This window comes from Miscanthus floridulus, chromosome 8, assembly GCF_019320115.1.
Source record: "Miscanthus floridulus cultivar M001 chromosome 8, ASM1932011v1, whole genome shotgun sequence".
NCBI lineage: Eukaryota > Viridiplantae > Streptophyta > Magnoliopsida > Poales > Poaceae > Miscanthus > Miscanthus floridulus.
Window position 1 is genome coordinate 87,333,077 of NC_089587.1, and position 25,988 is coordinate 87,359,064.

Below are 25,988 nucleotides of genomic sequence, written 5' to 3' on the forward strand. Positions count from 1 at the left end.
TACGGGCTCCGCGCTCTGCGTTATGGGTGGTCGGCAGCGGCTCCTTGGTCACGCCTATTCCTCCTACACGTGCACGGGCTCCGCGCTCGACGTTATGGACTATGGGCTAGCTAGGGCTGGAGACTCAGCTACACACTAACTGTTCGGGCGGTTTATATTAAACATAAATATATTTTCATGCCAATAGATCGCCGAGCTGCATATGCCGTTTCATCACAATTGCTGATTTTTCTCCGGAGTTTATTTATTTTTACATCATGTACTACCCGTTCTACATGTTTGTATTGTAGGATCATCGTCCAGGTGATCGGACCACCTGGTGCTCGGACTTCTCCACCGATCAACTGGTCGGAGCGCTTGGTTCATGGACTCCGTCACCGACCAGTTGATCGGACTGTTCGCCGCTCATGCTTCATCGCTAGCTACGCCGGTTACTCCTTGGCCCTCGGATTCTTCGTGCTCGAGGACTAAGTGGGCACACTTCACCGCACGGACGTCGTCAGCTACGTCGGTGCTCAGACCTCGCCGCCTACGCCGGGCACTCCTCGGTGCTCGGACCTCGCCGCCTACGCCAAGGACTCCTCGGTGCTCGGACATCGCCGCCTACACTGGGGACTCCTCGGTGCTCGCACCTCGCCGCCTATGCCGGGGACTCCTCGCTCCTCGGTGCTCGGTCATCGACAGCAACGCCAGGGACTCCTCGCTCCTCGGTGCTCGGTCATCACCAGCGACACCGGGGACTCCTCGGTGCTCGTCATCGACAGCGACGTTGGAGACTCCTCGCTCCTCGGTGCTCGGTCATCGCCAGCGACACCGGGGACTCCTCACTCCTCGGTGCTCGGTCATCGATAGCGACGTCGGAGACTCCTCGCTCCTCGGTGCTCGGTCATCGCCAGCGACACCGGGGACTCCTCGCTCCTCGATGCTCGGTCATCGCCAGCGACGTCGGGGACTCCTCGCTCCTCGGTGCTCGGTCATCGCCAGCGACGTCGGGGACTCCTCGGTGCTCAGACATCACCGCCTATGCCGAGGACTCCTCACTCCTCGGTGCTCGGTCATCGACAGCGACGCCAGGGACTCCTCACTCCTCGGTGCTCGGTCATCGCCAGCGACACCGGGGACTCCTCGCTCCTTGGTGCTCGGTCATCGTCAGCGATGTCGGGGACTCCTCGGTGCTCAGACATCGCCGCCTACGCCGAGGACTCCTTGCTCCTCGGTGCTCGGTCATCGACAGCGACGCCGGGGACTCCTCGCTCCTCGATGCTCGGTCATTGCCAGTGACGCCGGGGACTCCTCGCTCCTCGGTGCTCGGTCATCACCAGCGACGCCGGGGACTCCTTGCTCCTCGGTGCTCGGTCATCGCCAGCGACGTCGGGGACTCCTCGATGCTCGGACATCGCCACCTACGCCGGGGACTCCTCGCTCCTCGGTGCTCGGTCATCGACAGCGACACCGGGGACTCCTCGCTCCTTGGTGCTCGGTCATCGCCAGCGACGCCGGGGACTCCCTTGCTGCTCGGATCTTGCTACGTCTCATCGGTGTGCTATCAAGCTGCTCCATGCTGTTCGGATCAGGGTGCTGATCTTGGGCAGCACGTCTGGGGTCTTGATACGTGCATGTCAGATGACGTCGGTAAGCTTTCAGACTTCTTTGACCCTGCTACAAGATTCATTCTTCATCTTCTAGCAGGCTCGAGGACTAAGTGGGCACACTTCACCTTGCGGTGAATGTGCTTGTTCTCATCTCGAGGCTATGCCTGGGGACTGGCTGCCTGCTCAGCTGGTATTCTACTTTATGACCCCGGCACCACGTGACTGCGTCACCTAATGTTAGGCTTGGGGACTAACTGTGGGGGTATGGCCCCCAAGACATGGGCCGCACTATCGAAGGTGGCCTGGCCCACAAGATCAAGGCGTGCACAGCGCTGCTCGGAGTGCACCGCAAGACATTGTATAGTACCAAATAGGATACTTTACTTGTAACCCTGCCCCTCCAGAGTATATAAGGAGAGGCAGGGGTCCTCTACTCGACATCATGTGTTCAATACAATACACCAAAGACACAGGACGTAGGGTATTACGTCGATCAGACGGCCCGAACCTGTCTAAATCGCTGTCTCTACGCCTTGTGTCACCATCCGGTTCCTGATTACGCGCATCCCCATCGACAAATCTACCATCGTGGGATACCCCTCGGGCGACTCTAGCTCGAGCAGGAGCGCGCGGAGCTCGATCGAGAGATCGAGCGCCATAGAGACGGAGGGTGCGCATGTGCCATGGCCCATGACATGAATCGAAGGATCATCGCGGACAATGAAACCCTCCTTTGCTTCATCCGAGCAAGCTAGAACATCGCCGTCGCGACGGCCTTGCTTCATGGTCTTCCAGAGGCCGCAACACCCGAGGATCATTGGGCCTATCCCGAGATTCGCACGTTGCTCGAGCATGCGGTGGCATAGCAGGATGAGAGCTCATTGTCTCGACGATGTGAGCTCGATGCCAGCCAATGCATGTTCTTTGAGCGCCTCGGTAGGGACGCATCGGTCCACTAGGCGCCATAGGGTGGCAGGCAGCGCACCACGGTCCATGTGCATCAGCGTCTCGGCCGCAACCATGATGCACGCGACACCCTCGACGCTCACAGGCGTACCCACAATGACCCTAGAGAGGGAGCTAGTTGCGGCTATCACCCTCACCGTGGTGGACGCTATGACAGCGGCGAGGACCGAAGTCGGAGCCCTAGCCTATCGGGGCCTCAGGCCTTCGTTCGACACATCCTCAATGATGCCTTCTCGCCAAGGTACCGACCACCAACCAACACTCCGAAGTACACTGGGGAGATGAACCCCGAACTATGGCTCGAGGATTGTCGGCATGCCTACCAAGCCAATGGTGCGGATAATGACGATTTCATTATCCGCAACCTTCCATTGTTCTTGGCCAATTCGGCATGAACATGGTTGGAACACCTACTGTTCAACAGAATCGAGAGTTGGATGGATCTAAAGGAGATCTTTGTGGGGAACTTCCAGGGCACATACAAACACCCTAAGAACCCATGGGACCTCAAGAAATGCCGACAGAAGGCCGGTGAAACCCTCCGTGGGTACATCCAATGTTTTTCTCGGCAGTGCAACGAGCTACCTAACGTCGTCGATGCCGACATTATAGGAGCTTTCCTGTCTAGGACCACCTGCGAGTCCCTGGTCCACAAACTAGGATGCAAGGGCCCACGAACCACTAAAGAACTCCTCGACATCGCCACCAGCCATGCCTTGAGCGAAGAAGCGGTCGGAGCGATCTTTGACCGCCTTAATGGCAAGGTGGGGCGGGATGAGGACGCTGGTGAAGGCGCCTCCTATCGTCTTGCCAAGAAGAAGAAAAAGCAATGGCACGAAGGCTCGCTTGTGGCCGCCGCAGACTGTAGGGGTGGTCGGAAGCCTGTGGAGGGCACTCCGAACCACTTTGAGAAACTGCTTGAGGGACCATGTCCAAACCATGCCTTTCCCATCAAGCATCTATACAAAGACTGTGGCCTCATGAAGCGGTTCTTGTCCGGAGGTTTGAACCAAGGGGAGCTTGGGAAGGACCCTGACCCGATCACGGACGATGTCGAGGGGAAAGACGATGACTTTGAAAGGTCCTTGTGTGGTTTTAGTAACTGAGTGACAACCTAGGTGGACTAATTGTGTTTATGTGAGATACACAGGTGATTAGTCCATAGGTACAGGTGTGTGAGCAACATATGCCCTGAAGGTGAAAATGGGTTAGAGATGTTGCAAAGCTCACATATGTGATGATGAAGGAGCTCATTGCAAATGAGACATGACATTGAGTCATGTGATCAAGGTGGAGAAGATCAAGACATGAATTGGCTTGATGAACCGGTTGCAAGCGTGACGGGCAAGTTGGAGGCTTTGGAGCGATGGACCGCGTGGCGGTGAAGCTTAAGCAAGACTAGGTGCCGATGGACGAAGGAAACAGTGAAAAGCAAGTGAAGTCAAGATCGATGAACCAATATGATCATGTGATGATATGAAGTGGATCATATCATTGTTGATCTTGTTGGTGCATGTGTTGCATCGACATTGGAGGAGATGGAATGGAATGCACAAGGCAAAGGTATAATCTAGGGCATTTCATTTCACTGGTCATAGGTGTGTAGAGAAGTTTATGACCGGGTTTAGGATAGATGGCTGTACTATCAAGAGGGGCAAACTTGTTTGCATATTGGTCATCTAGTGCCACTCGAGTGATCTAACTTTGCATCGTCGCTAGGATTGAGTGGCAAGTTGAGTGGCTAATCCTTTTGGAAAATGATTGTGAAAATGGTAACACACATACACATGGTGGTGTACACTTGGTGGTGTTGGCACATTTATAAAGGAGATGAAGTTGGAGTTGATGTGGATTAACTCGGCGATGGAACAAAGGCGAGAAAGGTTTGAAACTCCACCGGCGGAGTGTCCACCCGTAGAGTGTAGATAGTCCGACGGTGCCACTAGCGCCCTATACAGAAAAGATAGGATTTCATAAAACTGATCGGACACTAGCCTCGGTAGGACTGGCGCGTTCGGTCAGTGGCAGCAATGAGCGCGGGGTCTCAGTCTCGTGACCGGATGCTGGCGCGAAGAGTGACCGGACGCTCAGGGTCTGCATCCAGTCAGTGCTGATGTATGGTGACATAGGCGGCGCTGGAGTTAGGCACATGGGCACAGAACTGATCGGACGCTGGTCTACATCCGGTCATGGTGTACCAGACGTGAAACAGAGGCTCAGGGAAACGACCAGACTCAGGCACAGCAGCGTCCGGTCATTCACTGTGCAGCGTCCGGTCGCAACTTAACCATTGAGACCAGGCGGCTCCAGTTGAATGCAGAGCAACACATGGATGGCATAGAGCGACCGAACGCTGGCAGGGTGCGTCCAGTCGATCTAACCGGAGCCTCCGGTCATCCCAAAATTTTCCCAGTGAATGGGTAACAGCTAGTTTAGCCCTTGGGGCTATAAAAGGAGTGTGTGGCTGGCCTTGGGCTAGTTTGTTGAGCACCCTCACACCTATGTGGCTTGTGTAGGAGTGCTTGGATGCCCTCTAACTCACTTGTGCTTGCAAGAGTGCGAATTGATTGCGAGTGAGTGTGATTCTAGTGCGTTGCATTGTGGGTTTGCATCGAGTGGCACTAGGTGATCGAGTTGTAAGTCAGTGGTGCTTGTTACTCTTAGAGGTTGCCACCTCCTAGATGGCTTGGTGGTGGTCTCTGTTGAAGCCCGCAAGAAGCTTATGCGGTGCTCCAGAGAAGAGCTTTGTGAGGGGCATTGTGCTCGCCCTGCGGGAGTCGCGAAGAGCAACTCTAGTAAAGCGTGTCATTGAGCTACCCTCACTTTTAGGGTAGGTTCTTGCGGTGCCCGACGTGCGGGCTTGGCGGGAGATGCCAATTAGCCACCGAACCACCAAGTGAGCGATCGACACAACGGGGACATAGCGTGTTGGCAAGCACGTGAACCTTGGGAGAAAATCATCATGTCAACATTGTTCTTCTCGTTGGTTTGCAATCTGTCGATAGAATATCGTCGGTAGTCCTCCGAGGGGTATCCCACGAAGGTAGATTGATTGGCAAAGGAGCATGAGATCAAGAACAAGAAGGCAACCGAGACACACGAGTTAGATAGGTTTAGGCCGTCAGTATGACGTAATACCCTACTCTTATGGTCTGTTGGTTTGTATTAGCTATCGTCTGATATTGTGTGTGTTTGGAGGGGGTCCTTGCCCGCCTTATATAGTCTGGGGAGCAGGGTTACAAGTCGGTTAGATCTAAGAGATAACTGAAAAGTAATAACTGATTACAGGAATCTTGGGATCATACATATCCTAATAGATCTCGTAATATCTTTGGGATATCTTCCAGATGTCTTGCGGAAGCCACCGACTAGAGTCGTGCCCCGTAAGGCTTCGTCTTGTGGGCTGGACCGTCCCTGAGGGCGTAGCCCATGTAGTCTACCGTGGGTATCCAGGGTCATACCCCCCACAGCTAGTCCCCGAGCATCTTGTATCCGTTGTGCAATGCTGTCTTGAGCTTGTTCGAGTAGGTGCGAATAAAGCGGAGCAGTTGAACTCATGGTCCGAGCACCGTGATGAGTTGCCGAGCAGTTGAGAGCAGTTGCCGAGCACAGCACGAACCATAGCCGAGCAGCACGAACCATAGCCGAGCAGGATAACCCAAGAACGGCTTGCCATAAGGGTGTAAGGAGCTCAAGTTTAGAATCGAAAATTTCTTCATAGTGGATGAAGTGTGCCCACGTAGAGTCCGTCCACGAGAAAAGGAGATAATCTTCCTCATCTTCGAGAGGCGTGAAGTCTTCTAGAATAAAGCAAGCACATTCACCATGAGGTGAAGTGTTCCCACTTAGTCCCCGAGCCTGATAGTAGATGACGTAGTCATATGGTGCTAGGGTCCAAATTAGAAAAATAGCAAAAGACCAGCCGAGCAGGCAGCCAGTCCTCGAGCGTAGCCCTAAAATGAGAGAGAGAGAGAGAGCACATTCACCGCAAGGTGAAGTGTGCCCACTTAGTCCCCGAGCCTGATAGTAGGTGACGCAGTCACGTTGTGCTAGGGTCAGAAACAGAAAAATATTAAAAAGACCGACCGAGCAGGCAGCCAGTCCCTGAGTCATGTATGGAGATATCTAAAAAACTCCACCATGGAGAAAAAACTAGAGTAATGGCTGTACAGTAACTGTTACTGAGCCTCAATAAATGGCGGAGAAGGCGACGATTATTCGGCGAGCAACAACCAACACCGGCGATAAATGAGCTACATGGGCTACAGTTACGCGAAAGCCCAGGCTGCGGCCCATTAATCCGCGTCGAAGAAATCGGAGGGGCGCAAATTGTGGGCACGGTTTCCCAAAAACCCTCGAATGCGAGAGGGTGGGGAAAGTGCTTTATAACTATGCCGCAGCATCTCGCGTTCATACCTTTGCCACTCTGCCATTCCGTCCTTATCCTCAATCCTCGTGTTTCTAGATTCGCTTCCACATTTGCTTCCGCTGCCAAACCCCAATCACATCGTAGAGATGGCGCTGAAGAAAGGAGCTACCAAATCGAAGAAAACAAGCAACAAGAAGGCGAGCGTCGGCGCCCGGTGGGACGAAGAGTGGGTGCCGTCATGAATGGGAGAGGCGGAGCTTAACAGATTGGTGGAGGCTGGCGTTCTTCCTGACCGTGCTACCGCCAGATGGTGGCTAGCCCTCGGTGAGTCCTTCCCAACACCTCATACCGATGAAGTGGTGGTATTCGAGGATTATTTCTGGTGCGGGTTCGGATTTCCTGTTCATCCGTTCCTGAGGGATCTATTGGAGCTTTGGGTAGTTAGTCTATGCAACCTCCATCCCAATACCATTCTACACATCTCAATCTTCATCCATTTCTGTGAGGCATATCTCAGAATCCTCCCCCATTTCAACCTCTTTCGCTACCTGTTCTGGCTGAAAAAGAGAGGCGGCGGTGGTTCCAAAGTGGTCGGCGGGGTGTACCTTCAGCTGCGCGATGGGATGGCGGGCGAGTACCTTACTGTGCCGCTGAACACATCATTGAAGGGGTGGAACGCCAGGTGGTTCTACATGTCGCAGAACCGACCAATTTATAAGAATACAAGTATAATGGCAATCCGCAAGCGGTCGCACTGTCATACTTGAACCCATATAAACCCGGTAGTCCGTCGAGTACCACGACGGGTCTCGATAAACGATTTACAACAACCAAGATCATACAGGATTCAACATACATGCCACATATTACATAAAGTTCACAGATACTTTTCATCATCAAAGTACGAATAAAAGTTATTACAAACCGAGTTTGATAAATAAAGCGGAAGCAAATAAGTTCAAAGATAAAGTTTCCATCATAGTTTGATACCGTGCCAAACCAGATCACGGTCCACAAAAGCAAAGATAGGAATTACTAAGGAAGCCTACCCAAGGCTTACTCCTCATCCACAGCGGGATAGAAGCAACTCTTGCAATACCCATGATACACAGTGCCATCTGCAACAATGGGAAAATAAACCCTGAGTACGAGAAGGTACTCAGCTAGACTTACCCGTCATGAACCAGAAATAAAATAACTCCAAGGATTATGCAAGGCTGTATAAGTGGACGTAACTTGGCAACATTTTTGCGAAAAAGGCAACTTACCCGTTGAACAATTATGATTCCTTTATCAAGTTAATTATAACTATTCCTCTCTAGATTAGCAACTATCCTGTGCCAAACATGTGGTATATCATTTAGAAGCATACAATAGTAACCATAGCCGGTATTGAAATTCCAATTTTATCCGAACCATCATGTTTCATAACACAGTTACTATGATGTTGGAGCTAGCCAAGTTTCTCACTATCCGGGAGAGACGGCGATTCGAATCGATTTCAACCAGCTGGGAGTTTATTCCTAACACAAACCCAGGTCTACCAGCCACGATAGCCTTAGGTCACCTTTGATACAACTCAGGTACACATTTCACGGGTCTGTACCGCGCCGCACAATCTGGAACACCAGATGCCAGGATGCTTAGGCCAAGCCTACCCTTGGGCTCAGTCTGATCGTTCCCCGGAAGGAGCGCACAACAGAACGGTTCCCGGCCTGAGTTGAATTACTCGGCTTCGCGGTCGGAACGAATTATCCGGCCAGCTAAGTGAGAGGCATGCGTTCAATCTTGTCAGAAGTTCCAACAACGGTACGGTCCTTGATCGACATAGATGGGGATAGATCCACACCCAAGACCTCCATGTCTTGTTGCTTTTCTATCGACATCCCGCCCGGTCTCCATTTACATTAACCATGGTTCTTTTCCACGATAACAATTATAACCAACCGTGCTCCGGTATCCACCTATATCTCGCAGGTGACAGGAAATCACCCGACTTCTACCGGTCTAAGCATGGCTAAGCATATATTCAATCCTGGACCTATACCGGTTAAAGGTGTGATATCTGGACAAGGAATGTACATGCACCAAGTGGTTTCAATCAACTCTTATAACCTAATGCAACAATCATAAGTACGTAAGTAAACAGTTATAAATTACTGGGAGACTTATAATGCTCCGGGGCTTGCCTCGCAGAAAGGAAGTAGGGCGATGGTCAGGACACTCCGGAAGCTCTTCAGGGTTCTGCTCCACGCCTTCGGGAGCTGCGGCTTGCGGATCCTCCTGCTGGTTCCCTTCCTCTGCTTCTTCGAATTCCAGCAACGTGATCTCTTCCTCCGATCCTAGATGCATGAGTATGGTATGAGTATCACGAATGCATATATGTTAACAAGTGCATCACGTTGTTTGAGTAGTGCATATCTCTTCTCGATTACTACTTAACTACTTCTACAATGCATCGACTATGCCATAACAGTAGCTACTTGTTTCACTCATAACTGGAGTTCTACAAATCCAAAAACAGTGATCCTGGACTTTCTGGAAAGCTTATCAAATTCTCTACAACTTTTCTATTAACCATTTTTACAGTACACCTCAGTTTCAACATGCAACTCATCACACCCTAGAATTAGTCCGGAAACTATTTAACATGCAATATAAAGTAATAACACCTCTACTTCATGTAATCATTCAAAATTTGACAACCTAGAACCTACCAACAGTTTAAGCATACCAAATACAGTTAAGATGATATAATGGTGAAGCCCAAACTATTTATTAAATTGCCTTGATTATTTTATTTAGATATCTAGGTTAAATAATAAGTATATATCAGATGTGCTTAATAAATTCTCAAAAATTTACAGAGTCTTACTAATGCTATCAAAGGACTACTATAAAAATTTCATGTCATTTTACTAAGTAGAACATTCGATACAAAAATGATAAGGAAGCAAGGCTTGAAATAGCATAAATGGAAAATCCTATTGAAAAGTGTCAAGCAACAGATTTCTTATTTTTTCTTAACATCTTTAGGGTACTAGTATACCCTCCAACAAATTTCATGAATTTTAGATCCATAATTAATTTATTAAAATTTATACAAGGATTCACTATTTATAAAATAAAAATCTATAACTATAGATCTACACATGCACTGATCCTCAAATTTTTACTAGAGTTCATATATGACAAGAATAGCCTACCACAAAAATTTCATAATTTTTGGAGCACAGGAACTCTAGATATAAAATAAACAAATTTAAATGCATTCAAAAGCACATTTCAAATCTCTATTTAAATCTCCAGAAATTTCTACTGTTGAAACCAAGAACATATTTTTCTTAAATACTACACTTCCTAAGCAACACAATCATATTTATTTCAAAATTTTAGGAGCTACCAAACTGAAGATACAAAAATCACAAATCACACTTGAATCTAAAATTTTTGAACTAGCCTACTCTACTTCTGTCGCTGACCGGTGGGACCCGTCGGTCAGAGGACCCCACATGTCATCGACACCGAAGCAGAGTGGCGGCACTGTACGCTGCAGGCATGGCCAGAGCTCGCCGACGGCGAACTCGCCGGTGGTGACATCATCACACGATGATCTACTCGACTTCGCGCATCGATTGAGCTACGTGGGTGGCCTTCTCGTCGGAGCTAGCGGCTACGGCGGCGGCCATGGCGGGGTGGAGGTGCGGGTCGACGGTGAAACGCCGGTGGAAGCTACGGTGACACAAACACAAGCTCGAACGAGCATCTACGAGCTATGGTTGGCCTATTGCGCGCTCAAACGTGGCATGCGGTGGTCGGAGTCAGCCGGACCACAGTGACGGAGTGTGGCGGAAGAGTTCCGGCGAGGCGTTGCACGGCGCTGGGGCTTACCAAGCTCGGTCAGCGAGCACGGGAGGAGGCAGTGGGTCGCTGGGGCACTAGTGGAGGCATTGCCGGGGTGGAGAAGCAGCGAGGGCGAGTTGGCGTTGGCTACGGCGACGGCGGAGGTGCGGGCCGAGCTCGGCTGTCGCTGCGGCGAGGAAGACGAAGCAGAAATTGGGAAATGAGGCGCGGGGTGGCTCGGGCGGGCGCTGGCGATGAAGAAGGTGCGCCCAGGTGCGTCGTGGCCTGCGCGGACAGAGCGCTGGCGATGCGCGGCCGTCGCCAGGGACACGCAGCGCGCGGGTTCTGCCGGTGTCGGCCACTGAACGTTTGCGATTCAGTCGATTTAGTCGCGCGATGCAGTGCCTGACGACGTACTTTTGTGGAGCTTGATCTTCTAATCCGTGAAGTATTAGTGCACACAATCTACACCAAAGTTGTAGCTCTAAGTACTATCTGTAATTCATCTTAAACGATCAAGACCTAATTCGCAACGGTTAAGGAGAAAAATCGTGCTCAAAGTTGGCTTGTCAGGCTGTCGGTGTTCACGACTTAGCAAAAATTTGCTAAGTGTAGAAATTGTGATTTCTCTGATTTTTGAAACCCAAATTCACACATGTTAGGAGCTGAATCAGTCAAAGGCCCAAAAATCAAAGTTGTTCCTTATGTCAAACACTACAACATTGCTTTAGTGAACTCCTCCATGCAAGGTCCCTAACACCTAGTTCAACTTTAGTCAAACATGTCACTTTGAAAACATGATACATACTCAAACCATGACTAAATGACCAATTTAGCCCTAGCCCTAAATACCAAAGTTGTTCATGATGATATCCTAAGCATGTTTAAGAAATTTCCAAGGTCATCCTATCATTTTATGCAGTGGTCACTCATAGAGCTATCCAGGTCAACACATGAAATATCACTTAAGTGCTTGATCAAGAAATGTGGCCTTCATGAACAAGGTTCCTTTTGTTAACCTAAGTGTAGCTAAGGTGTTTTAGTGACCACATCACCCACTTGCATCCATTTGCACATGATCATATGCATATGTTCCAAGAAACACGAGATAACAAGCAATGTTTCATATGTTTCGATCAAATGTTTCAATTGTAAATGATGATTTATGAATGCTTGATGCTCATGCTCATGTTATGCAAGTCAAGTTATGCAAGGCTAACACCCGAGGTGTTACAGCCCCTCCCCCTTATAAAAATCTCGTCCCGAGATTTGCAAGGCCTACCATTCTTGGAAAAAGGCGGGATAAACTTCTTGCAGATAATCTTCTCTTTCCCACGTAGCATCTTGTTCACTATGATTGTTCCACACCACCTTATAAAACTTAATGATCTTACTCCTTGTTACTCTCTCCATCTCTTCCAATACTCGAATTGGCTTTTCTTCATAAGTCAAATCCGATTGAAGTTGCATGTTGGTGGGTGCAATAGCTTCTTCCGGTACTCGAAGACATTTCTTTAGCTGAGAAACATGGAACACATCAAAGATTGCACTCATCTCTGGTGGTAGTTGTAGCTTATACGCAACATTTCCTTTTCGTTCCAAAATTTTGTATGGCCCTACATATCTTGGTGAAAGCTTCTTTTTCATCCCAAATCTCTTCACACCTTTCATGGGTGATACTCTCAAGTACACATAGTCACCTACTTCAAAAGTTAGTGGTCTTCTTCTTCTATTGGCATAACTCTTCTGTCTTGATTGAGCTGCCTTCATGTGTTGTTGGATGATACGTACTTGTTCTTCGGCTTCATTGACAAAATCAATACCAAAATATCTCCTTTCACCGGGCTCAATCCAATTCAATGGAGTTCTGCACTTTCTGCCATACAAGGCTTCAAATGGAGCCATTTTGATACTCACTTGATAACTGTTGTTATAGGAGAATTCAGCTAAAGGTAACCATTTCTCCCATGAACCTTTTGAAGATATAACACAAGCCCTAAGTAAATCTTCTAGGATTTGGTTCACTCGCTCTGTCTGTCCTGAAGTTTGCGGATGATAAGCTGAACTTCTGATTAGCTTGGTTCCCAAAGCTTGGTGTAAGTGCTCCCAGAAACGAGCTATGAACTGTGGTCCTCTATCTGAGATTATGGTCCTGGGTACTCCATGCAATTTCACGATCTGGGAAACATATAACTTAGAGTATTTACCCGCGTGATATGTTGTGTGAACTGGTACAAAATGTGCTGACTTGGTGAGACGATCAACAATGACCCAGATTGAATCGTGACCTTGGGGCGTTGTTGGAAGGCCTGTGATAAAGTCCATACTGATCTCCTCTCATTTCCATCCTAGAATAGGCAGTGGCTGAAGTAATCCAGCGGTTTTCATATGGACGGCTTTCACTCTGCTGCAGTTATCACACCTAGCAACATAGGCTGCGATCTCTTTCTTCATCTTAGTCCACCAAAAACGGTTTCTTAGATCTTGATACATTTTACTACTACCCGGGTGGATAGACAATTTGGACGAGTGAGCTTCTTCTAAAATTTGATTCCTTAGCTCACGGTCTTTCGGCACCACTAGTCGGTCTTCAAACCATAATACACCTCTTTCGTCCAATCTAAAATGTTTGGTTTCTTGCTCTTGCATTTTTCTCTTGATGTGACTTATTCCTACATCAGTCTGCTGTAGCTCTATGATTTTGCCCTCAAGCGAACAACTGATTGTGATATTGTGTAGTACAGCAGGATGTAGCAAGTTGAATCCATCTTCCAATAGCGCTTCCACAGGGTTGCAATGGGACTTTCGACTAAGTGCATCGGCTACTACATTAGCTTTACCCGGATGGTAATGCACTTCCAAATTATAGTCCTTAATCAATTCCAACCATCTACGTTGTCTCATGTTCAGTTCTGGCTGGGTAAAGATATACTTGAGGCTTTTGTGGTCAGTATAGATATGACATACATTGCCCAACAAGTAATGTCTCCATATCTTTAATGCATGGACAACGGCTGCAAGTTCCAAATCATGTGTAGGGTAGTTGACTTCATGTTTTCTCAGTTGCCGAGAGGCATATGCAATTACTCTCCCTTCTTGCATAAGTACACATCCCAAACCTATTCCTGATGCATCACAAAGTACATCAAAAGGCTTTTCAATGTCTGGTTGTGCTAGCACTGGTGCTATAGTCAACAAAGTTCTGAGGGTGTGAAAAGCTGTTTCATATTCTGGTGTCCACTTGTACTTCTCATCTTTCTGAAGTAGTCTGGTCATAGGCTTAGCTATCTTTGAGAAATCTAGAATAAACCGGCGATAGTATCCTGCTAACCCTAGAAAACTCCGAACTTCATGCACCGAAGTTGGGGCTTTCCAATCCATGACCTCTTGTACTTTTGATGGGTCTACTGAGATTCCATCTCTTGATAAAATGTGACCTAAGAAAGGTACTTTGCTCATCCAAAATTCACATTTGCTAAACTTGGCATATAGCTTATGCTCCCTCAGTCTGGATAGGACAATCCTCAGATGCTCTTCATGATCTGACTCATTTTCTGAATAAATCAATATGTCATCGATAAACACAACCATGAACTTATCAAGTTTGGGCATGAATACCGAGTTCATTAGGTACATAAAGTAGGCTGGAGCATTTGTTAGTCCGAAAGACATAACCAAATACTCGTATAAGCCGTACCTAGTAGAGAAAGCAGTCTTAGGTATATCCTCCGGTCTGATCTTTATCTGATGGTAACCTGATCTTAAGTCAATTTTGGAGAATACCTTTGCCTTCGCTAGCTGATCGAACAAGATGTCGATGCGGGGTAACGGATATTTGTTCTTGATGGTCACAGCATTGAGTGGTCTGTAATCTACACACATCCTCAGTGACTTATCCTTCTTTTTCACAAACAGTGCTGGACATCCCCATGGAGATGAGCTAGGTTGGATAAGACCTTTGTCCAATAGATCTTGCAATTGAACCTTGAGTTCTGCTAACTCATTGGGTGGCATTCTATAGGGCCTTCTGGATATGGGTGCGGTACCTGGCACTAATTCGATCTTAAATTCTACGTCCCTATCCGGTGGTAGACCTGGTAATTCCTCTGGAAATACATCCGGAAACTCACAAACCACAGGAATATCACATATGGTGGTGGCTTGGATAGCACAGGCTAAATGTTGGGGTTCGAAATCGCGGGAGAGTGGAACTAGAAAAGCATTCCCTCCCGTGGGTTCTCTCAACATGATAGTACGGGTGCTAGTGTCGATAAGAACACCATGATCCTTCATCCAGTTCATGCCTAAGATTACACTTATCGACAATCCCGGCAATATTATCAAATATGTTGTGTACTCCCTCCCTTGTATCAAGATGAGTACATTTTTGACTATCTTTTTGGTAGTAACAGTTCCCCCTGCTGAACTTATGTTAAAACCCCCTTTACTTACTTCTATTATTTCTTGATCATGTCTAGATGCAAATGCTTGACTCATAAATGAATGGGAAGCTCCCGAATCAAATAAAACAACAGCGGGATGCTTGTTGACAAGAAACATACCAGTCATGACAACTTCTCCGGCGGGCACTTCCTCCATAGCGGTATAATGCACTTGTCCCTGACGTGCCCTGGCATTCACCTGCCTCTGATTGTTCTGATTTGGGTTGCCATTCCTCTTGGGGCGGGGGCACTCCTTGGACCAATGACCCAGTTGGTTGCAGTTGAAACAAGGTTGATTACTTCTGAATCCGGCGGAGCTGTCCTGATTACCATTCCCTTTTGGTAAGGCAATAGTGAACGCCTTACGAAATGGTTTCTGTGGCCTGTTATTCTGAGCTTTCGGTGGTGGAGGCCTGAACTTGGGTGCAGGTGGACGGAATTGTGGCCTAGCTATGATAGACGCTTTCGATTGGAAAGATCCGGATGCACCGGCCTCATAGGCCCTCTTGCGACCTTTAGCAACTGCATGCATGTTGTTGTGGTTTTCTTGGGTCAAGGCATCACTAATAAACTCATTGTACGTGGCACATCGAGAATTTGCCATAGTCTTCATTAACTTGGTACCCAACCCTCGCTTGAAACTCTCAATCTTTTTCTCTTCAGTATCCACGAAACTTGGAGCATATCTTGACAAGTTGTTGAATGCGTGCATATATTCTGTGAGTGACTTTGTTCCCTGAGTGAGCCTCATAAATTCTACTGCTTTCATGCGCATCAGGCCCAGGGGAATATGGTGTCCCCTAAAAGCCAGCTTGAATTGATCCCAGGTCACTCTCGCATTAGCAGGCAGAGACGACAGAAAGTGCGTCCACCAGATTCCTGCTGGTCCTTGCAATTGATGAGAAGCATATTCTGCTTTCAGGTGCTCTGTGACCCTTAGCAGACGAAATTTATGCTCGATGGTATTCAGCCACTCATCGACCTGCAGTGGTTGCTCAGCCACCTTGAAGATCGGAGGCTTCGTGTCCAGAAACTCCTTGAATGAACTGTGCTGATTTGGCTCGGCCCCCGGTTGCTGTGGGTGGCCACGAGCAGTGTTTTGCGCGATAAGGCACAAGGCTTCTTCCATTGTCGTCTGGCTTCCTAGGAACTGGGCAAAGAACTCCTGAGCAGACGGTGGGGGTGGGGGTGGCAAGTCATCATGGTTGCCATCCTGGCTGCTACTAGCTCCTACACGGGTTCGCGTCATCTGCGAAGTTGCAACAATAAGTGATTATTGGTTGATGCCAAGAGATTGCAGATGAATTAGGTACTCATGCCAAACTGAAATTACTGGAGAAAATTCTCAAAAGCACAATAAAAACAGAGGCATAACAATTCATTCTTGCAACATGACATCGCCAATTTGACCACTTATCGTGCTCATAACGCATGCAATTTTTAAAGCGTGATTAACGACAAAGTACAGGAATTGCATTGACGTTCCTCTAAACGTGTGATTAACATTACATGATAGTCTGGTTACTAATGCCAACTTGGAACTACAGGTCCATTACATAAATAAAGGTGATACATTAGTCCTTCCACTAAATGCTAAGCGATCTAATCCTCATCATGATCACTATGAAGGTCAGACGCAGAATCATCTCCTTCCTCAGGTTCGACTTCTTCTTCAGGTGCCACTTCTTCTTCTTCCTCGTACCCTTCTAGATCCATTTCTGTGGCTCCCGGTGGAACATACGGGTGGAGCTGATTGTGCAGTAGATGAACCTCTTCATGCAGATTATCGTTGTATTCTTCCGCATTGGCCAGCTGCTGTCCTAGCTCAAACTGTCGAGCCCTCAGGACATCTTCCCTGGACCAAGCTGCATTTCGCTGGTGAGTTAACCGAGTCATCTCTTCAGTGAGCCTCTCAATCTCGGCGTCGTGCTCCCTCTGAAGCTGATGTCGATCCTCGTGGGCATGACCAAGTGCACCAGACACACGTCTGAGGCTACCCTCAACTCCATCTAACACTCTCATCATTGCGAACATGGCGCTCATGGAAGGGTTATCGCTGTTCTGCCCTTCTGCTGCACCAATCTCCAAAGATCTTCCTCTTGCCTGCTGCCATGAGTCAGTGGAGGGGTTACCTCTTGGAAAGACTCCAACCAAAGCGGCTGCCAGCTCCTGAGGAAAACGATCCAAGATATCCCTCAGGATCCCAAAGGCTGCCCTACCAGCTGCTTCTTCAGCAGTCCTACCAGTTGACTCATAACACCAGCCTGTCCACTCAGAATCGTCACCACGGGGATGAACAACGGCCTCCACAGTAACTAAGAGACCTTCTCCCAACCGCTCATTCGCCCAGAAGTAGCGGGGTTCCATTCCATCAGGATAACCTACATAGCTGAGCACTCTCCATAAGAGTGTAGGCATCCCAAACTCTCCAAGGAACGTGTGACGTTGATGGGTACGTGGAGCAAGCTGACGGCTAGGAGCTCTGCCTCCGGTGGACTTGCGAGCAGTCTGCTTGGTGCGTGCCATCTGCACCATTAACATGTACCCCTTGGTGAGACAATGCCATAATGGATAAGAGTTACATAACCGAGTAAGAATTTTATAAGGGAAGGAACAAATGTAATTATGTGAATGGTATTTTAACATGATGCATGCTCATGCCGTACGTCCTCACAAACTTAGGAAAAATTTGTTTCTAACGGTAGACACGGTGGCATACATACGTTCTCTCATATATATCGTAACTAATCGAGCTACACGTTTCGTTGTTAGTGTACCTGCATAAAATTTCATTTCAGCCCTAATCCCATAATGAATATGCAGAATGTAATTGTAAATACTTTCATATATGTATACCCATACATATACTTCCATATCAATCTACCCGACAAGAATTTAAACCCACAATTAAATACGTACCATATACACATGCAAGCACGCATACATAGCCATACCAAAGCTAACTCTTCCCGACCGCACGCTCACATCTTGCGGTCATACACTCATCTTACCTTGGCGTAGAGGCATTTGATCCATACATTACCACTCAAGTGAATGGCATCCATACTATAGCACGCCGTATGGACGACGAAGTAAAAACCCCCATGTTAGTACTTAAATAGCCACCTAATAGTCCTTAATTTGGGCATAAGGAAAGTGATCATTGGCACACTTTAGATTTCAAATACCTATTAAATAACTATTAGTTGCCAGAGAAGGGTTTTTGGAAAACAAAAACTTTTGTTTTAAATACACTTGTGACAATTAACGTTGAATCTTGCTCTGATGCCAGCTGTCGCAGAACCGACCAATTTATAAGAATACAAGTATAATGGCAATCCGCAAGCGGTCGCACTATCATACTTGAACCCATATAAACCCGGTAGTCCATCGAGTACCACGACGGGTCTCGATAAACGATTTATAACAACCAAGATCGTACAGGATTCAACATACATGCCACATATTACATAAAGTTCACAGATACTTTTCATCATCAGAGTACGAATAAAAGTTATTACAAACCGAGTTTGATAAATAAAGCGGAAGCAAATAAGTTCGAAGATAAAGTTTCCATCATAGTTTGATACCGTGCCAAACCAGATCACGGTCCACAAAAGCAAAGATAGGAATTACTAAGGAAGCCTGCCCAAGGCTTACTCCTCATCCACAGCGGGATAGAAGCAACTCTTGCAATACCCATGATACACAGTGCCATCTGCAACAATGGGAAAATAAACCCTGAGTACGAGAAGGTACTCAGCTAGACTTACCCGTCATGAACCAGAAATAAAATGACTCCAAGGATTATGCAAGGCTGTATAAGTGGACGTAACTTGGCAACATTTTTGCGAAAAAGGCAACTTACCCGTTGAACAATTATGATTCCTTTATCAAGTTAATTATAACTATTCCTCTCTAGATTAGCAACTATCCTATGCCAAACATGTGGTATATCATTTAGAAGCATACAATAGTAACCATAGCCGGTATTGAAATTCCAATTTTATCTGAACCATCATGTTTCATAACACAGTTACTACGATGTTGGAGCTAGCCAAGTTTCTCACTATCCGGGAGAGACGGCGATTCGAATCGATTTCAACCAGCTGGGAGTTTATTCCTAACACAAACCCAGGTCTACCAGCCACGATAGCCTTAGGTCACCTTTGATACAACTCAGGTACACATTTTGTGGGTCCGTACCGCGCCGCACAATCTGGAACACCAGATGCCAGGATGCTCAGGCCAAGCCTGCCCTTGGGCTCAGTCTGATCGTTCCTCGGAAGGAGCGCACAACAGAACGGTTCCCGGCCTGAGTTGAATTACTCGGCTTCGCGGTCGGAACAAATTATCCGGCCAGCTAAGTGAGAGGCATGCGTTCAATCTTGTCAGAAGTTCCAACAACGGTACGGTCCTTGATCGACACAGACGGGGATAGATCCACACCCAAGACCTCCATGTCTTGTTGCTTTTCTATCGACATCCCGCCCGGTCTCCATTTACATTAACCATGGTTCTTTTCCACGATAACAATTATAACCAACCGTGCTCCGGTATCCACCTATATCTCGCAGGTGACAGGAAATCACCCGACTTCTACCGGTCTAAGCATGGCTAAGCATATATTCGATCCTGGACCTATACCGGTTAAAGGTGTGATATCTGGACAAGGAATGTACATGCACCAAGTGGTTTCAATCAACTCTTATAACCTAATGCAACAATCATAAGTACGTAAGTAAACAGTTGTAAATTACTGGGAGACTTATAATGCTCCGGGGCTTGCCTCGCAGAAAGGAAGTAGGGCGATGGTCAGGACACTCCGGAAGCTCTTCAGGGTTCTGCTCCACGCCTTCGGGAGCTGCGGCTTGCGGATCCTCCTGCTGGTTCCCTTCCTCTGCTTCTTCGAATTCCAGCAACGTGATCTCTTCCTCCGATCCTAGATGCATGAGTATGGTATGAGTATCACGAATGCATATATGTTAACAAGTGCATCACGTTGTTTGAGTAGGTGCATATCTCTTCTCGATTACTACTTAACTACTTCTACAATGCATCGACTATGCCATAACAGTAGCTACTTGTTTCACTCATAACTGGAGTTCTACAAATCCAAAAACAGTGATCCTGGACTTTCTGGAAAGCTTATCAAATTCTCTACAACTTTTCTATTAACCATTTTTACAGTACACCTCAGTTTCAACATGCAACTCATCACACCCTAGAATTAGTCCGGAAACTATTTAACATGCAATATAAAGTAATAACACCTCTACTTCATGTAATCATTCAAAATTTGACAACCTAGAACCTACCAACAGTTTAAGCATACCAAATACAGTTAAGATGATATAATGGTGAAGCCCAAACTATTTATTAAATTGCCTTGATTATTTTATTTAGATATCTAGGTTAAATAATAAGTATATATCAGATGTGCTTAATAAATTCTCAAAAATTTACAGAGTCTTACTAATGCTATCAAAGGACTACTATAAAAATTTCATGTCATTTTACTAAGTAGAACATTCGATACAAAAATGATAAGGAAGCAAGGCTTGAAATAGCATAAATGGAAAATCCTATTGAAAAGTGTCAAGCAACAGATTTCTTATTTTTCTTAACATCTTTAGGGTACTAGTATACCCTCCAACAAATTTCATGAATTTTAGATCCATAATTAATTTATTAAAATTTATACAAGGATTCACTATTTATAAAATAAAAATCTATAACTATAGATTTACACATGCACTGATCCTCAAATTTTTACTAGAGTTCATATATGACAAGAATAGCCTACCACAAAAATTTCATAATTTTTGGAGCACAGGAACTCTAGATATAAAATAAACAAATTTAAATGCATTCAAAAGCACATTTCAAATCTCTATTTAAATCTCCAGAAATTTCTACTGTTGAAACCAAGAACATATTTTTCTTATATACTACACTTCCTAAGCAACACAATCATATTTATTTCAAAATTTTAGGAGCTACCAAACTGAAGATACAAAAATCACAAATCACACTTGAATCTGAAATTTTTGAACTAGCCTACTCTACTTCTGTCGCTGACCGGTGGGACCCATCGGTCAGAGGACCCCACATGTCATCGACACCGAAGCAGAGTGGCGGCGCTGTACGCTGCGGGCGCGGCCAGAGCTCGCCGACGGCGAACTCGCCGGCGGTGACATCATCACACGATGATCTACTCGACTTCGCGCATCGATTGAGCTACGTGGGTGGCCTTCTCGTCGGAGCTAGCGGCTACGGCGGCGGCCATGGCGGGGTGGAGGTGCGGGTCGACGGTGAAACGCCGGTGGAAGCTACGGTGACACAAACACAAGCTCGAACGAGCATCTACGAGCTATGGTTGGCCTATTGCGCGCTCAAACGTGGCATGCGGTGGTCGGAGTCAGCCGGACCACGGTGACGGAGTGTGGCGGAAGAGTTCCGGCGAGGCGTTGCACGGCGCTGGGGCTTACCAAGCTCGGTCAGCGAGCACGGGAGGAGGCAGTGGGTCGCTGGGGCACTAGTGGAGGCGTTGCTAGGGTGGAGAAGCAGCGAGGGCGAGTTGGCGTTGGCTACAGCGACGGCGGAGGTGCGGGCCGAGCTCGGCTGTCGCTGCGGCGAGGAAGACGGAGCAGAAATTGGGAAATGAGGCGCGGGGTGGCTCGGGCGGGCGCTGGCGATGAAGAAGGCGCGCCCAAGCGCGTCGTGGTTTGCGCGGACAGAGCGCTGGTGACGCGCGGCCGTCGCCGGGGACACGCGGCGCGCGGGTTCTGCCGGTGTCGGCCACTGAGCGTTTGCGATTCAGTCGATTCAGTCGCGCGATGCAGTGCCTGACGACGTACTTTCGTGGAGCTTGATCTTCTAATCCGTGAAGTATTAGTGCACACAATCTACACCAAAGTTGTAGCTCTAAGTACTATCTGTAATTCATCTTAAACGATCAAGACCTAATTCGCAACGGTTAAGGAGAAAAATCGTGCTCAAAGTTGGCTTGTCAGGCTGTCGGTGTTCACGACTTAGCAAAAATTTGCTAAGTGTAGAAATTGTGATTTCTCTGATTTTTGAAACCCAAATTCACACATGTTAGGAGCTGAATCAGTCAAAGGCCCAAAAATCAAAGTTGTTCCTTATGTCAAACACTACAACATTGCTTTAGTGAACTCCTCCATGCAAGGTCCCTAACACCTAGTTCAACTTTAGTCAAACATGTCACTTTGAAAACATGATACATACTCAAACCATGACTAAATGACCAATTTAGCCCTAGCCCTAAATACCAAAGTTGTTCATGATGATATCCTAAGCATGTTTAAGAAATTTCCAAGGTCATCCTATCATTTTATGCAGTGGTCACTCATAGAGCTATCCAGGTCAACACATGAAATATCACTTAAGTGCTTGATCAAGAAATGTGGCCTTCATGAACAAGGTTCCTTTTGTTAACCTAAGTGTAGCTAAGGTGTTTTAGTGACCACATCACCCACTTGCATCCATTTGCACATGATCATATGCATATGTTCCAAGAAACACGAGATAACAAGCAATGTTTCATATGTTTCGATCAAATGTTTCAATTGTAAATGATGATTTATGAATGCTTGATGCTCATGCTCATGTTATGCAAGTCAAGTTATGCAAGGCTAACACCCAAGGTGTTACACTACATAAAATAGAGCCACCCAGCCGTCCACTACGACGCCGACCACATCCTGGAGAGTCGAAGGAGCTAGTCGGAGACGCCGAACAGCGCTGACATGGAGCAAGTGAGGGAGCTTCTTGCCTTAATAAGGGGCGTAAGAACCAATGGCGAATTGGTAATGGCAAGCTTTATAGTATGTCATGTGCAACCCTATAAAGAGAGGGCGCATCCAGCCTTCAAGTTCAATGGGGAGACCGACGGTACCCGGGAGAGGCCGGAGATGCTGTCGAGGAACATTTGTGAAGAGCGGGCTACAGAGTTATTTGCTCCGTTTTCCTCTTTCAACATGTCAGGGTATATGAGGCCCTTCAACTACAAAAATCTGCCTCCTCAGGTAAATATCTCAGTTGTGTATTCCTGATGCTTTGTATCATTCTTTGCTGCCGAGCAGTAGACTGATTTACCTATGCAAAGATCCATTCACAGGATAGGGCAGTGTACTTTTCAAGTGTGCCGAAGGGCAATTGGCCACCAGCTGTGGATGCACGACCACCAACTCAACCTGAAGGAAGTGCCATCGGCGTATCGTCGGACTCCAAAGGCACGGATGTTGGTCGGACGGAAAGTTCTCCCCTAGTGTCGGAGAAAGCTCAGGGGAAGAGGGCAGCGGCAGACGAGCTAGCCTAGAAGAGGAGGAAGATGGTAGGTTCTGCTTCCATCAAACCGGGCAGCATCTCGCTTGGCGATAATCAGACTAGTCGATCGTGAAGGACCACTGTGTTTGACTGATCGGATGACAATGAAGTTTCGAAGGATCCTCCATAGAGCATGAAAGAGCCTCCATGCAGCACTCCCATGGGGAATCAATCAAGGAGAGATGAAGAAGTCCCTGAGCCACAGATGAGGGAAGTCCCCGAGCAGCGGGCGAGGGAAGTTCCCGCATAGCAGATGACGGGAGTCCCTGCGGGGCAAATGATGGGAGTCCCCAAGCAACAAGCGGAGGGAAAACTAGAGCAGCAGGCGGAGAGGGCCCCAGAGCGTTAGGTAGAACAGAGGTCGACTATGGAGGAGCCTAGACCTCCTCCACAGAATATGGGAGTTGATCCCATAGCTGCACCTGGGGGCTCGGGCAGGCACCGCCGGTTCAAGAAATTGAACTGATAGACCAAACTGTAAGTATCCTTGCCTTGGAGTTAATTTGCTGTAGGTTCTTAACTTTTGTGATGACTGATGAGCTGACTTGATGCAGAGCAAGGCGTACGATGGATCTAGTCCCGCCCATCCAGACTGACGAGCAGCTGAAGGCTAGCTCTGAGACGAAGGGAATGCCGGTGGACCCCATCCTGGAGTCCCCGGGTGCTCATCAGCACGCGGTGGAGCCAATTACCACCGTTGGTGGACTTGGCGGCGGCGAACAGCCGCCATTGACGACGAACGAGTCGGCGACTGTACCCTCAGCGACGGGAGGTGCCACCGCGTCCTCTGGAGTAGAACTGTAGCTACTAGCATCGCGCCAGAATCTGGAGCAGAGAATCTTGTAGTGCTGAAGGAGCAGACGGCGCTTCCCGAGTCGTTGGAGGGCATAGTCGGACCCGCTATCCGACCACCGAGCCCCCAGGTGGTGCCTCTGGCTACAACAGAGGAGGACGAGGTGGAGGAGATTGAGCGTCTAGAACCTTGACCCCAAGCTGTCTGAATCCTCCGAAAGCACGGCGATGACATAGTAATTGTCGAAGAGGAGGACACCACCAGGGAGTTTAGGAGACTAGAAACCGCCCTTGCTGGGGTGATGAAGCAAATCAAGGTTAGTACTGCATCTAAAATGCTCCTCTTTGACTTTTGTAACCGGATTTTGACATTGTCATTATGCATTTGTAGGAGATAACGCGGACTGCCGAGCAGCGTCGCCAGCTGATAAAGAGGATGGAGCCCCTCGTTGAGGAGAACGAAAAACTCAAAGAGGCGGTGAACGTCTCGGAGAGAAACATCCAGAGGGCCTGGCGCGAATGAGACCTTGCAGAGTCCAACGCGCGGGACTTTGAATACCAGAAGGGGGTCCTATCCGAGTGGCTAGCGGCTATGTCTGAGCAGCTACATAGCCAGTCCGAGCAGCTACAGAGCTAGTCCGAGCAGCTGGCTGCTGTCTCTGGACAACTGAGGAGTGTCACCGAGCAGTTGGAATAGAAATTCGAAGAGCTCAGAAGTGTATCCAAGCAGAAAGCAGGTAGAGTATATCGGCAAATGCACTTGGTATTGCTGAACAACCATATTTTTTGTGCTAACTATTGCGCTTGTAGAGCAAGATGCGGAGCTCAGCCAACTGCGCCAGCCATTGAACAACTTTGTCAGGAGAAGGCGAAGGAGTCTGAGCGAGCAGACAAACTGGCCAAGGAGCTGAAAGGTGAATACCTCCTGGTCGGAATTACTGTCGAAGTACTTTCCTTGTATGATGGGACATTATAACGCATGCAGGCTACCATCATAAAGCCAAGGCACAGTTTGATGTGCTGGTGTAGGAGGCCAGGACCCAAAGGGACAACTTTGACACTATAGTCGCCGCAATTAAACTGGTGCTTGACTGCGTCGACCTTGAACCAGGTATTCCGCTCGATGGCAGGCGGCAACATTCGGACACCATCATCCAGAGGTGCAAAGCAACGTGGGAGAACTTCAAGAGCTTCAACCGCAACACTGTTGTGTCCATCGCTACTCATGTCCTTGCGGTGGTACGGTCCCATTACCCAATCATCGACCTTCAGGGGATAGGGGGTGGGTTTGCCGAAGGACTTAGCGATGCGGAGACCCAACAGTTGGAGGATCAGGTGGAGGACGCAGCAAAAAAGCTGGCCGGTGATATAGACCTATTCGGTGAGACGGATGGTGATGGTGGAGCTCGGTGATCTATTCAGAGATTGCATCTGTAATATCTTGACAGTGTGGTTGGAACGCGCGAAAGCGCAAAAAACAATTATGTATGTGAGGAATGTTACAAGGTGCATGTTTATGCAAAGTGCTTGTAGTTTCGGCAAAAGAAAATCCTCATAGTGTTGATGTATTTACATGGAGTAAAAGTAGAGTCTGAGCAGTTAGTTCGATATTGATCCCTATGGCCTTAGCTA